Genomic DNA, 13,884 nt, shown 5'->3' on the forward strand with positions numbered 1-13,884 from the left:
AACACAGGGTCAAAGAACTTAGTTCATCGGGAGCAAATTACTGTCGAGAGAAAAGCGGAATCGTGGATGCTTGCCCGGCTACTTGCCGCCATGTTGGAAACGCAAGCGGCCTCACGTACGCACGCTATTTCGCTGAATTAGCGTCCGCTCTACTTCCGTCCGCTAAACGCAGAAGCGGCTTAACGTACGGCGCATGCGCAGTGAGAACGACGCAGATAAATAGCGTTCGCTGACTGCTTGCGTACGGTTGCGTACGTTATTCTAAAACTCTCTAATTTCCACATTCTCCAGCGCCTCGGCTAGTCGCTGTTGCTCGGCTGCTGCCGCACCGCGCCCTCCCCCCCCCCCCCCCCCCCCCCCCCCCCCCCCCGGATTTCTCTACGCCAACGTTTCCCAGCTCGGGTCTCCCTAAGCGCCGCTTCCCCCTCCTAAACGCATGAGATGGATGCTTACAAGGGCTATAGGTAAAGAACTCCGCAGTAAGAAATGATTTGTCATTGAGAAGATTTCGTTCATGGAAGATAAATGCGGTTGTACCGATCGAAGAAGACAAAATCATTGAAGCGGTAGCATCCGATGCACTAACCTTAGATGAATATAATTCATGTTCGCCACGCTGTCTGCTTTCAGAAAGGTAATTTTTTTTCTCAATGAGCCACCACCCTTCCTGAATGGTTTACAACCCACTGGCATGGTTTTTTTTTTTTATTTTGCGACATGAGAACAACAGGAATACTTAGATTCGGCACAGAGAACATACAAGCGAAAAACTCAGGCGGCAGAACCCAGAAAAACTTGTTTCAACCAGAAAAAATAATATTTGGTTCAATATTTAAGTACTCCTTCACGTACGCGGAACATATCGCAGTTCCCAAAAAATTTTCGATGAAGTTTCCCGCATGCAAAATGTTTTATGGGCTCAGCTCTACCTTACTATTACGATGGTGCAGAATTACGCGTAATGGTAACATTGTAAAGTCGACGTCGTTAATGAAAGGAGAATGTCAAGCAGAACAATCCATCATGAAGAACAGGTTTTACCTCTTTCAGTAGCACGCGTTTAATTTCACGCCAGACAGAATTCGTCTACTCGATTCGCCTTACCACAAACGGGTGGCTTTTCAGCGCCCAGCAGCTCGCAGACGAAGCCGAACAAGTCGTACATCGTCTTCACGTAAATCGTTCCATTGTGCAAGCCGTTGACGTCCACCCACGGAACGTACTTTATACGCGGCTTGTGACCTTGGGTCCTCTTGCCCATTTCGTAAAGGAGTTCCAAGCCTTCCGATCCTCGGCTGCATCGGTCCAGCACGGCCCAGTCGGTGCTGGCTTTCTCGGCGCAGGGCTCGCCAGCCTTGGTCGGGTCCGGATAGCGAAGCATGCAGGCGACGAAGTCCAGGAGCTTTCTGGTCGGATGCACGTACTTGACTGCGCACGTCTGCACCTTGTTCACGTAGCACTCGCCTGGGCCGTGCTGGCAAGTGATGATGATCGTGCCGTTGACCTCCTTCATGCGGGCGTTTCCGAAAGGTAGTATGTCGACGTTGAGATACTCCTCCAGGCGACCGTACGTCGGCCACAGCTGGTTTAAGATGAAGCTATGGCATCCGGGACAAAGACCTTCGTAATACAGAGTGATGTTAACGCGGTCTTCGAACTTCAATGGCTGCCACCATGACGCCGAAATCGAAGCCGAGGCGGCTAGGAGGACCGATGCGATGGCGGCGATCGTTGCGAACCGCATGGTGTTGGATGTTCAAGACAGTAGCTGGCAGTCTGCTCGCACTACTTATACTGTAGCGTGTTGTGGACAATGAGAGAGATTAAGGCGTCCGTGGATATTTTCGGCAATGGCGACCACTTCACTCCTGGCAACCTCGTACGGTGTCAAGGGCTTGCAGATAACAGAATCCTTCGCACCAACTGAGCATGAGCTTATCACCAGAAAACAGAAAAATACGTTGCCATCTCGGCCTCGCGCGGGATCTCTGTTCGCGTTTTTTTCCTTCGCTTGCCGACGGCAGAGAGAATGACGCCTTCTTTTCAGGTCGAAGTAAAAGGCACTCCTGGGCGAATGACTCGTTATCCTCACTCAAAAATGAAGGGCGTAGGGAGGATTCGTAGGCTTCCGTTGACAATTATATAGCACCTCGATGACAAACCTCATTGAATGTAGCCTATTTATTTATAATTGCGGTTCAAACGCCTTAAAAGCTTTTCAGGTTTACAAGAATCGCGAACGAATTCGCGATGAGATGCTCCATCCAGGCTCTCAGCATGGCGTTTTTGTCGATTCATTCCTTCATGAGGACAGCAAGGCAAATTCAGCGAGTCTTAAAAAAAGCATTGCGGTACCCTATTAGAAAACTTCGTGAGTAGACTAAGTGGCGATTTTGGGTTAAGAGCGTGCAATTTCAAAGATTATCTCATCGTGCAGCTATATTTTCTGAATGTGTAGCTCTAAGAACTCACACATTCGCTTTGAATTTTCAGGGCTGCAATCCTGAGCCGACTTACAGCTGACTAAAAAATTACAATAAATCTACTCGACGGTTCTTTAGAGGTTGCGAATCATGATAGGCAGTCTCATAAAAGAACCTACCGTAAGGTAGTGTTAGTCCCACTTGATAAAACAGGTCTCTATAATAATGCTTAGGATGTTTTCTCATTTCATCTCTTGCGCCACGTCATTGTCTCTTTCGGGCTATGTTTCAGCGTCCGAATATTAGGGCGGAGAGGAGGGGAAGGTTGCAGTGTCAGTGCGGCAGCTTCGGGGTTCCCGGGGGCTAAGTGTGTGCCCCTTTACTCCAGTAAAAGCTTTTTTTTTCTTTTACTTGCAACACTATGACTTCCAGAGTGTGTTTCTACAAGCTTCAACTCACCTAGAGGCATCCTTGGTCTAAGCGAGCGAGAATGGACGGGCAAGCAGGACAAAGTAAACAGAAAAATATGTGCGACCATTATTGCTGCTTACGTGCGAATTTGAGGCTAGTGACCCAGGCACGCCCAAGGCCCCTAATCACGCCACCTGTCGCCGCGGCATTGACTTAATCATGAGAGGGAGATATGTTTCTCGTATAATCTTCGTGTCGTAATGGTCGCGGTGGTGCCAGCTGGTGGTGGTTTTAGACATAGATGATTTTTGCGAGAATTTGACTTACGGCATAACAGTTATATATACAACATCACATTTGTTTTACGCAGAAACGTCGGCAGAGACCGGTAATGAGGGCCCCATATCCACCGCTGCAGATCAGGGGGTCTCCCAGGATGGAGCCCTGTGCCCCAGAGGTGTTGCAGGCGAGAGGTTTGAAGAGCAGGGCAGGTCCATAGATGGTGGCTCATGTCGGCTTCGGACGCAGGGACCGTGCAAAAGGTACAGGTGTCCGCAAACGGTGCTAGATAACGGGCAGGCGAAGCGTGGGCTACTGCTGGGGATAAGACCAACCCAACTCGAAGCCTCCGCAGCAGGACCTCCTCCCAGCGAGCGAGCCCACTGGGGAGGTCAGTTCCACGCAGTGGAAGTACAGCACGCGTTGCGGGGCAGAGGTTCTCCTTTTCCACCAGCAGTTCTTCTAGGGTGGACACCGGAAAAAGTAGTTGCGGCCGTGCAAGGTCTATACAGCGACAGGCGCGATCCGCCGCTATGTGGGCAGGAAGCATGTCCCGGCGAACCCACAAAACGCGCACAAGGCATCGGTATGTCTCTAGGATCGCGTGAATACGTGCCGATATGCTGGTGCTACGCGCAACGCAACGCAGATCACGTATCGCTGTCGTTGAGTCCGTGTAAATTTCCAGTTTCACGCCGGTAGTTACTTTCGATGCAAGCGCTTGGACACCATCCCGATTTGCAGTAAGTTCTACCAACAGGCTTGGTAGAGGGCGGAGGATCTCGTAGGCGCAGCACTGGTTTAAGTTTGGGTGAGAGGGACAAGCCCAGGCTGTGGTTACGAGGCAGTCGTGTGCCCCGGCGTCCACGAAAGCCTGCATGACTTGTGGCCGCGTCGCAGGCGCCCAGTCACGGACATGAATGAGGGCTGCATCCGGAGGTTGATGAAGGCATAGGTTCGGACATGTAGCCTTGCCAGAGGCTTGTTGTCCGTCACCTGGTGGTAGAGCCAGGGCGATCTAGCCGCAGAAAAGGCTGGCATCGTATCAGGAACGTGGCCCATATATGCAGCGAGAGCTGCTTCCTCCGCTACATATCCACGCTTTAGCAGGTGAGCGGAACGACGCTGATGTATGATATCATCTAGCGTGTTTAGCTGGGCTTTTGCTTGTAGCGGTGGAATTGGTTTATGCGAGGGAGGCCAGTAATGGAGCGCATGGCGGCCCTGTTGATGGCCTCAAGCCGAGCCCAGTCCTCTTGTGTCATGTGCTGGAACTGCGCCTGATACACAAGCCGTGGCTGTAATACGGAGCGAACTGGGAAACGGGCAATCGTCCAGCAAGCCCCGCCAGACGTCTGAGCGATGCGGCGAACGAGGTTGAGCATCTGTCCGGCTTGCTGTCGAGCATATCGGAGCCACTGAGCTGCTGACCCTGATGCCGATATTTCTAGTCCTAGGACTCGAAGACGGTAAACAGTGGGTACGTCGTTCCCATTCAGTTGCAGTGAATTGGGAGACACTGCAAGGAGGCGGCGGCCCCAAGCGTTGGCCACGGGAAGTAAAGCAGTCTTCTCTTGCGAGAGAGTGAGGCCCGCATACTCGCACCATCTCTGGCAGTCTGTTAGTGCCTGCTGGAGGCACGCGGCTTGTCGTGACAGGTCTGGATGCACTGACCACTCCGCAATGCCATCCGCGTACATGAGGAAATATAGATCTCGGATTGAAGCAAGGTGCCAAGCTAGCGGCAGCAAGACGATGTTGAAAAGAAGCGGAGACAGAACAGACATTTGTGGTACGCCTAGGACTGGTGTAAAGTGACCGAAACTTGCTCCGTTGATGCGGATGGAAAACGAACGGTGTTGAAGGAAGTATCGTACGAAATCGCAGACTTTGCCTGGAAGGTGTAGGCCATTTAGAACTTGTAAGATGGCAGCGTGACTGACGTTGTAATACGCCTTGCATACGCCCAGGACGAGCCCAGATCTCACACGGCGGGATCGGCCTCCAACTAAAACCATAGATGTGAGGTATTCCAACCCATCCTCAGTACCGAGATAGGGCCTGAATCCAATTTGCGCCGGGTGATACCTTTGGAAGGTATCAAGCCACCACTGAAGCCGTGTTGCAAGCATTCGCTCTAACAACTTGCACAGCGTTTATGTCAGGGCGATGGGGTGCAAGTTCTGAAGTACATGTGGTGGTTTCCCGGGCTTTGGAATAAGAACATTATCCGCCCGAAGCCAAGAGTCAGGTAGTTGACCGCAGAGCCACACCTGATTAACCGAGTCCAAAAGCAGCACGAGGGCTGGGTCGTCGATGTTCTTGTACACCTCGTAAGTTATGCCTTCGGGACCCGGAACAGTCCGTTGTTTAGCGTGATCGATCGCTGCCAGGAATTCAGCCTGTGTGTACTGTGCCCGGATTACCGAAACGGCTTCATGAATAGGCCGTAATTCAACCTCGTCCGGCAGGGGAACGGAGACGGCATGGCCACTGACATAACATCAAATGCAGGAAACAAGCCCGAGCAACGTCGGGGGCGAATTGCGCCGTATCCTTGTTGGGCGCAATAGAAGCGCTTGCAGCTGCATCCGGAGGGCGACTGCCCGATTCCATGGCGCGAAACGTGCGCCAGACAGGCGCCGTTGAGGAAGATGGGCCTAGAGAGGCGCACCGGTCAAGCCAGCGCTGCGTCGAGAGTCTTTTTTGTGGCGTCTGGCAGCAGCGCTCAGGCGCTAATACTGAAGCCTGGCCGGTATGGAGGAAGGATCCTGTGCGGCAATTACTTCAGCTTGCTTGCGCGTAGCCCAAAGCTGCAGGAGCCGAAGATCGGGCTTTGGGCGGGACTCCTCCACCAACGTATGTTGAGAGGTGTCCATGAGGACACGCCGAAAAAGACCGGTGGGGTCCGGGATGGGTGCCGAGAAGGATGTATTCAATGTGGAACGGAAGGTGTCCCAGTTCTCCACTGTGCAACGGCGACGAAGGCGACCCGTCGACTCTTGAATGAGGCCCAGGTGAATGTGGTGATGGTCGCTGCCCCAGCAGTCAGCTTCACGTTGCCAGGATACCGTTTGTGCACCCAGCCACCAGGACAAGTCAGGTGAGTACGGTGGCATCCGTGCGGGCGTACACCGGCGTGTCGGGCAAGAGATGTCATTCAGAAGCGCGAAGCGGGCATCACTCAAGTGCTCCAGTACCACACGACCACGCTCACTTGAGGACGGATATCCCTAACCACAGTGCGAAACATTAAAGTCTCCCGCCACAAGTATGGGGCACCCAGGGTTGGTTCGCCGAAGTGCGGTAAGCCGGCCCAGCCGTAGGCGGGGCGCACTACCACTGTAAGGGCGCACATAACACGAAACCAAGATTACCGCTCAACTAGGAAGTTGCTCCTTTGCCGCTACCACCTCCTGCTAGGCTGTACACCATGTGTCCAGAGGGATGGGGTTTTGAGGAAACCGAGATTGAACATAAATGGCCGCCTTGCCCGGAGGAGTAGAACTGGAGCTGCACCGGTGATAAGGGATGGACGGCTCTGCGTACGCCGTAAATTGCGGCAGGTGTGGGAGAGAGTTCGTCACCTGAAGTAAGAAGGCCCAAGCATGGAGGTTGCCCAGACGGAGCCTTTCACGGAGCTCTCCAATTTTGCGTAGAGAGAATCCGACAGTTCCACTGTACAATATACTGTTGCGGTTCGGGCATATTGGCGCAGTGTTTAGCGAAGGTTTAGCCACAAACCCAGTGTTTAGCCACAAACTGGAGAAGTTCTTGGTGGGTTAATGCAGAGGAGGCTGGCGGTGAGGGACTGGAATTCGTGGACGGGGCGCTTTGATGATGCTTGGAGAAAAAACGAGGCGGACTTGAACGGTCTTTGGACGATTGAGGTAAGCGTTGCTGGCGGCGAGTTAATTGAGACTTGTGCTTGGTGAGTTTGGTAATTTCACCATGCAGCAAGGCCAGCTTTTGGTTCAGGGCAACAAGCTCGTCATCCGTAGGGCACGAAGGAACCCCAGCAACAGGTTGCCGACGATGGCGCGAACGTCTAACAACGTCTCGATATGTTGGCTGCGATGGAGCCTCTGTGGCTTCCTCCTCCATTCCATCCTCATCCTCCTCCACCAAGCAATCGAATCAGTTGAATGTCGAGGTTGGGTCTGGCTGAGAACGAGCATGCCATGCACGACGCTTAGCACGCGTTGCCTTACTCTAGGTGGGGCAGCCTTTATCGGTGATCTCATGGTCATCACAGCGGCAGAGACCGCACTTGCATTTTGGCTGTTGAGGTGGTGCCGTTGCGTCCTCACGGGCATCCGGGGCTGGGAATGGGCAAGACTTGTTCATGAGATCTTAGCTAAAACAACGGTAATCTGACCAGTGGTGTGATTGCGTCCTCTCAATACCACCGTCATTTTCCCTTTCCGATTGCGGTTTTACTTCTTTCTGATACTATGACTAGATGGCTTGGCTAGACGTCCTGTTTACTCCTCCATCGCACTGTTAGAGTAAACGTCGTTTGCTGCTTATGCAATTAGCACGATAGAAATATTTTGCAAGCCTCCAGAGAAGTGGTTGTGTCCCCTTATCACTATTGTAATTATCCTTTTTTTCTTGTGTCGTTTCCTTATTCTCTTTGGTAGTTTCTTCTTCTTTGGCGTGCTGGCGATTACCTGGGGGGCTGGCGATTTTGCTTTTGCAATTCCTACATATTACGGTTGTAGACTTTTGTTGTTCACATGTTGCTCACATGTCTTTTGTTGCTCACAGGTTGTTGCTCACATTACGGTTGTAATCTTGATTACACGTCGCTAACGCACGTTTCTAACTCTCTAGGACGCAAGGAAGTCCATAGGTCCGCATTTCACTGGCCAATTCGGTGCGTAAATTCAAAGGGTCCACATAGCTCGGCGATGGTGCAGGATAGTAGTACTAGTAGTAGTAGGAGTAGTAGTAGTAGTTGTCGAGATAGTAGTAGTAGTAGTAGTAGTAGTAGTAGTAGTAGTAGTAGTAGTAGTAGTAGTAGTAGTAGTAGTAGTAGTTGTTGTTGTAGTTGTAGTAGTAGTATAAAGCCGTTTATTAACGGCGCAGCTGTTTGGGAAATCATAATTTTTTGTTTCTGCAGTTAAAAATGCAAAAGAAAGCCTGAGTGCACGTGAGCGCGTGCCCTTAAAGAAAACCACCCCCCGCGGTGGCTCAGTGGCTAAGGCGTTGCGCTGCTGAGCACAAGGTTGCGGGTTCGATTCCCGGCCGCAGCCGCCGCTTTTCTAATGGAGGCGAAAAGCAAAAACGCCCGTGTGTATGAGATTTCGGCGCACGTTAAAGATCCCCAGGTGGTCAAAATTAATCCGGAGCCCTCCACTACGACGCGCCTCATCGCCTGCGTTGCGTCGGCGCGTTAAACCCTAAAATCCATCAATCAAGTTAAAGAAAACCAAGAAAATACTAAGCGTTCGAGTGCGCGTGCCTCGCGACGGCCGCCCAGTGTCCATGTTTGTCAAGCCAAGATACCCACTTACGGAGATTGGCAAAAACTAGCCTGAAAAAGAAAAAACTCCTGCGTTCGTCGTAATCGTGGCGTAGTGACACTTGCTCGGAACGAGAAAGACACGTCATAGCGTACGCCCCTTCAAGGGGATGTTCAATGTTTACCACTTCCAAAAACTGAAGGAAGCTCACACTTACAGCAGCAATGATAGAGTAAAGGTCGTTGCGTCAGCGAAGAAGAAGCAAATAAGCTGCAATCATCGACTGCAACCGTAGCAGCAATCGTCGCTACCTTCATGTATTACGCGTTAATGTGAGCTTCCTTATTTTTTTCAGCCGGTAAAGTGGGAGTGGTTCCCTATTTTAACGATTCGTGTGATGAGCGGGCAGCCTTTCCTTTGGAGGCCAGAAATATATGGACGTCCGGATCGCTGCTGGTCACCAGGTTTATCCACAGCTCAGGGATGAGAAGGGGGATGGAAAATGGGGGAGGTTCGGGTTGTGCTTGCAGTGCACTATGATTTAAGTAATAGACAGACACACAGACAACGAACATTATTCAGGTCCTGAGGGATTGCCTTGGACCGCCTGTGTGTTGGAGTATGAATCTGTTGGAGCCAGGTTCAAATCCAAGACGCAAGATTACTTAGTGTTCATTTTGCACTGATTTTGTTTGCGCTGTGGATCATCTTGTCGACTCGCCAACTTCGGAGGCTGCATTTTCAGGTAATGGGGTATTTAAGGCTTCCGTAGTAATTGGGGAACGCCTGCGACTACCCTAACCTCGTACCGCCTACCCGTGAGACACCGCCACTTGCACCAGCGGGTGGGATACGTTGCTCGAGCCAACAGACGTGGGCTGCAGCCGACATTTTTTGTTGTGACTGCTTTTGCTCGGGCCGCCATCTTGTTTGTGTTCATGTTCTGGTCTTATCTCACCTTTTTTCGACGCCACTTTAAGCCGTTTCTTTATTTGTTTGAGCAAAAACCAATCCAACGTGTATATTTATTAAAGTAGTACTGACACGAAATTTTCGTGTTACGTTTTTTTTTGTTGCTATGAGTGCCTACCAGCCGTTTAATCATAGAATGACACATTAGACGGTCGAGCGCAGCGTAAACATTCATTTACGGCGTCGTTTATTCGTGTCAGTTTCGGTTTCGACAAAACGAACGCCGAGCGGCCGCCATGACAGGAGGTATCACGTGACGTCACCATTCTTGCCGTACCGCTGCCGCTCTGGGCGTGCGCGCGAGCGAGTGCACGCGCGCGCCAAGACCGGCTGAGGTCTTCACCGTCTTCACGCTCCCGGGCAGCATGATGTCAGTCCAAAAACCATGACGTGTACACACGCCGGGCCAACGCGCGCCAACCACAGCGAGTGGGTCGGCTTCGTCACGGGAGCTCCGGCGTCAGCAGTTGGGGGCAAGTAGCATATGATGTCATGTCGGCCCGCTCTGGGCTTTCTCGTACGGGTGAAGAATAAAATGGATTTAAAATATGTTACGCCAAACGGTGGCCGTTAAAACTTGCTGGGAGATATCTCCTGATAAAAAGGAAGCATTTTACATAGTTATCTCAGCTTTGAAATTTCGTGTCAGTACTCCTTTAAAACCACGCTACAGTACCCGATGTTATGTACTCTCGTTTACGTAAAGTATGCTTAGTATTTGATTTCCGCTAAACAGTGTTGACAGGTATGAGCTCTGCTAGCAGACTTATTGTGTGGATTGCCTATAGACATAAACATACTTCATGTAGACGCGCTTTGTAATAGGAGACATGGCGTTGCAACGGGCACTGGAAACGGCTTTAGAAACGAGCTACGCCAAAAAGGCGATGCCAAAACGGCTGACCAAAAGATGAACGCAGAAGCCTTGCCGCGGTTCGAATTTAAGTGGTTCAATTTGGGCAAAGAACACCCAAGTATACTGGTTGGTGTGCCGACGTCACTTTGAGGGAAGTTTCAGCCCCATATCCCAGTGTGGTGCTCAAGCGGGGCACGGGACGGTGGCAGGACACGTACAGCAGAAGATGTGAACAATGTACTGGCAATATTCACACGACAGCCACGAGAAATCTCGCGCATGCTACGCCAACACACATCATCTCCGTCACACGGGTGGGCACAAAGCGCTATGTTCTTCTGTCCTTATCATCGTCTTCTCGTGACAGTATTATCTCTCCACAGGATCATCCGTCTATTAATACCATGGTTATTGCTAGTTATTTTACTATCATTAGTGTCATAACCATAATCAGAACCTTGATGTTACTGACTTTAAAAGGCTTCTATTAAGAGTGCCAACCAATTCAAGGCTGAGTCATCTAAGCATGCAAAACGAAGTTCCCGGCTGACTGACTGACTGACCGACCTACCGACGGACCGACCGACCGACCGACCAACCGACCGACCGATTCATCAATGCTCAGCCAAATCTGATGGACACAGAGACTTGAAACTTCCATATTATATTTCTCTCATGGCATTAGAGGCTCTGTAAGGCGGGATTTTTGAATATATATGCCACAACAGAGGAAAAGGGGGAATTGTATTTTCGCTAATTCGTTATTATCTCGCTCACTCGTTCAGATATCGAGGTGCTTTTTGCTGAGATATGTTGAACGTAAGAATCTCCAAGAACTAGACTTATGGTTCCGCCCTAACCAGCAGCATTTCTGAGCGAATTCGGTGTTTTTAAAAAACCCCAATATATGTTTCACTGATTAGTACATACAATTGTTTTTTGCTGATAAATGTTACTCGTACAAATGCACAGAACCTATTTTACAGATTTCGGCCTGCGATGCCACTAAAAGGTCGAATAGGATTTTGTAATCACACCCCTGACGGGCAGAAAAAGCCTAACAGGTTATGTCACCGCCCAACTTTACCGCTGCTTGTTGTGGCTTCAGGAATACATTAAAGTTTCAGGAATACGTTCCTATTGTGGTGTGAGAGCGAAGTTCGGCTTAATTTTTTAAACGAATTACACCTCTAAGAGGGTGAAAAGGGCTAAGACATTTTGCCAAAAATTTGGCTTTTTACCGCAGGCCTGCTGAGATATCGAACACATTTTGTTGACATAGGCAACCCACAGAAATGTCTAAAAACTGTTTTACAAGATTTTTACATAACAGCCACTTGATAGAAATAATCCAATTCTTATGAAATTACGCTTTTACCGGTTTTTAACTGACTATTCAACCTGTTCATGTATCCATTTTGCTTTTGCTTACAAACGCTGCCCATACAAACACCCATTACCATTTTTAGGATTTTGTCCTAACAAACATATAATGAGGCGATCGGGTCTTCAAAATTACACCTTTTATGCAGCGGAATTCGTTAAAATTTCGAATAGCCCGCATTCGAATAGCACGCGCCATGTGTTGGGACTTTCTATAATCACACGCTCCCGCTGGAGCCGTGTTATATATCCTAAAACTATGACTGATGGTTATCCATCAGACCTACTAAGACAGCACTTCCTTGGAAAAGCAGCCCATGTACTGACATCAGGCTGTGGTGGCTAAATGTGTACCAGTCCAATGTAAACAACTAAACATGTGTCATACCTATTAGTGCCGTTAGTAGAGTTTCCCGCCGGGGTATAGCCGGGTGGTACCGCTAGTTCTATGTATTTTTGGTGCGGAGATATCTTATGTCGTCTCTTACTGCTTTGTTGTCTGTTTCTTTGCTAACTACTACCGGAGATCAGGTGGTTCGTTACTGGCACATGGGGCCAGAATTGTTCTGAATAGTCTCAATATTTATGTCACAAAGCTACGCAAACCGCGTTAATGCGGTCTGATATCTTTACCGACAGGAACTGCGCTGCCGCGAGAGCCTACGTCTCACGCATGAAGCGTAGGGTCTAACGTGTAGTACACGAACTATACGGTATATGCGGCCCACATGGAGCGAAGTTTCAGAGAAGCTCACCAAATGCCGTCCAGCGGCAGCCGTCGGGTGGTACGCCGACTACAAAGACGCAGTTCTTATTGTTTGCCATTTAGCTCTTCCTCTGTGGTACACAAAACCAACTAGAACATGAGCTTCTAGACGTGCGAAAGGCCCGCGCCATGGCTAGCGTCTGCTGCCGCTGGGCAAAGATCGTCGGCAAAATTCACTCCAGTGTGGGACGCGCCTAATGCGAGAGGTGACGATTCTCTGTCTATTCTGTTCGCTCGCTTTGCTGCGTCCTTCCGCTACTCTACTTGACATTCGGCGTACTGGCGTGGGGCCACCTCTTAAGTTTGCACTATTGAACGCTTCGCCTGATGGAACGCTTCCCATGGACCCCTTCGCCTGCTTCCGGCACCCGTGCCGGATTTTTCGGGCCAGAGGCCATTTACCGTTTTCTTAATGAAAGTTCGCCCACCCAGGAATCGAGTAACTACCGTTGTCCTTAATGTAATACTCCATTTCACAAGCTGGCTGCAGCATAGTGAAAGCCGCGAAGCCTGCAGCGCCATATTGTGAATCCACTTCATGCTATATTATTTGATTGCACCTCTTAATTAGGCGTTTTTGTGCGTGTTGACATACTTTAAGACCTACCAGGGGGCCTTAAAAGTGGTTGTTTTACCAGCTTTTGTTTTCCCACTGCACTTTGTTTTCTACTTTCTGCCAAAAAAAATATCTACTCTTGCACTTTTATCTATAGTACAACCCTAGTACAACATGCTAGTACAGCTAGCATAGTTACGCCAATATTTATCTGTGTTATGGATCTTGGCATAACAATATTTCCCAGGCAGTTCTCGTATACTTAAACATCCAGCAGGCTTCAATATTGCATACAAATATTGTCTGAGAAGGAATCTCTGACACGCAAGACGGTATTAACATTGTCGTATTATAAGTATTTTAACGTTCATGCCGATCTCTGTAAGTTCCGTAGGGAGGAAGCCCAGGCGGCACAGAAAGTGTGCCCCAAGACCGGCCCGTCTATGGCCGCTTTCTGGCATGTCCGGCCAGCATCCAGGTTCTGGCAGCCACTGAACATGCGTTGAACGGCCAACATTCGGCAACCAGCGCTTCGGTATTTTTCCGTCCGCCCGTGTAGGGACGCACAACGGCAGCTAACCGGCTATGCTACCTTAAACTACATCTACGCCAAATTCCCATTCGTAAGCAAGCGTCTCACAGCTAAAAGAAAATAACTGACGACCGTGAAAGAAGGTAGGAAGTATATTTTCTTCAGTCAATAGGCCCTAATGAGTGTAGTGTTACCAAGAATTGCATGGGTGTACAAACGCCTTCTTGACGAAAACACG

General features: G+C 49.8%; 1 pseudogene; it reads right to left on the reverse strand.

Moving 5' to 3' along the window:
* Positions 1-692: 692 nt before the first annotated feature.
* LOC144174988 (gamma-interferon-inducible lysosomal thiol reductase pseudogene) lies at positions 693-1,866 on the reverse strand (annotated as a pseudogene).
* Positions 1,867-13,884: the final 12,018 nt, after the last annotated feature.

Source organism: Haemaphysalis longicornis, unplaced genomic scaffold (genome assembly GCF_048455015.1).
Source record: "Haemaphysalis longicornis isolate Haplotype H1 unplaced genomic scaffold, Haemaphysalis longicornis Haplotype H1 scaffold_3, whole genome shotgun sequence".
Taxonomy (NCBI): domain Eukaryota; kingdom Metazoa; phylum Arthropoda; class Arachnida; order Ixodida; family Ixodidae; genus Haemaphysalis; species Haemaphysalis longicornis.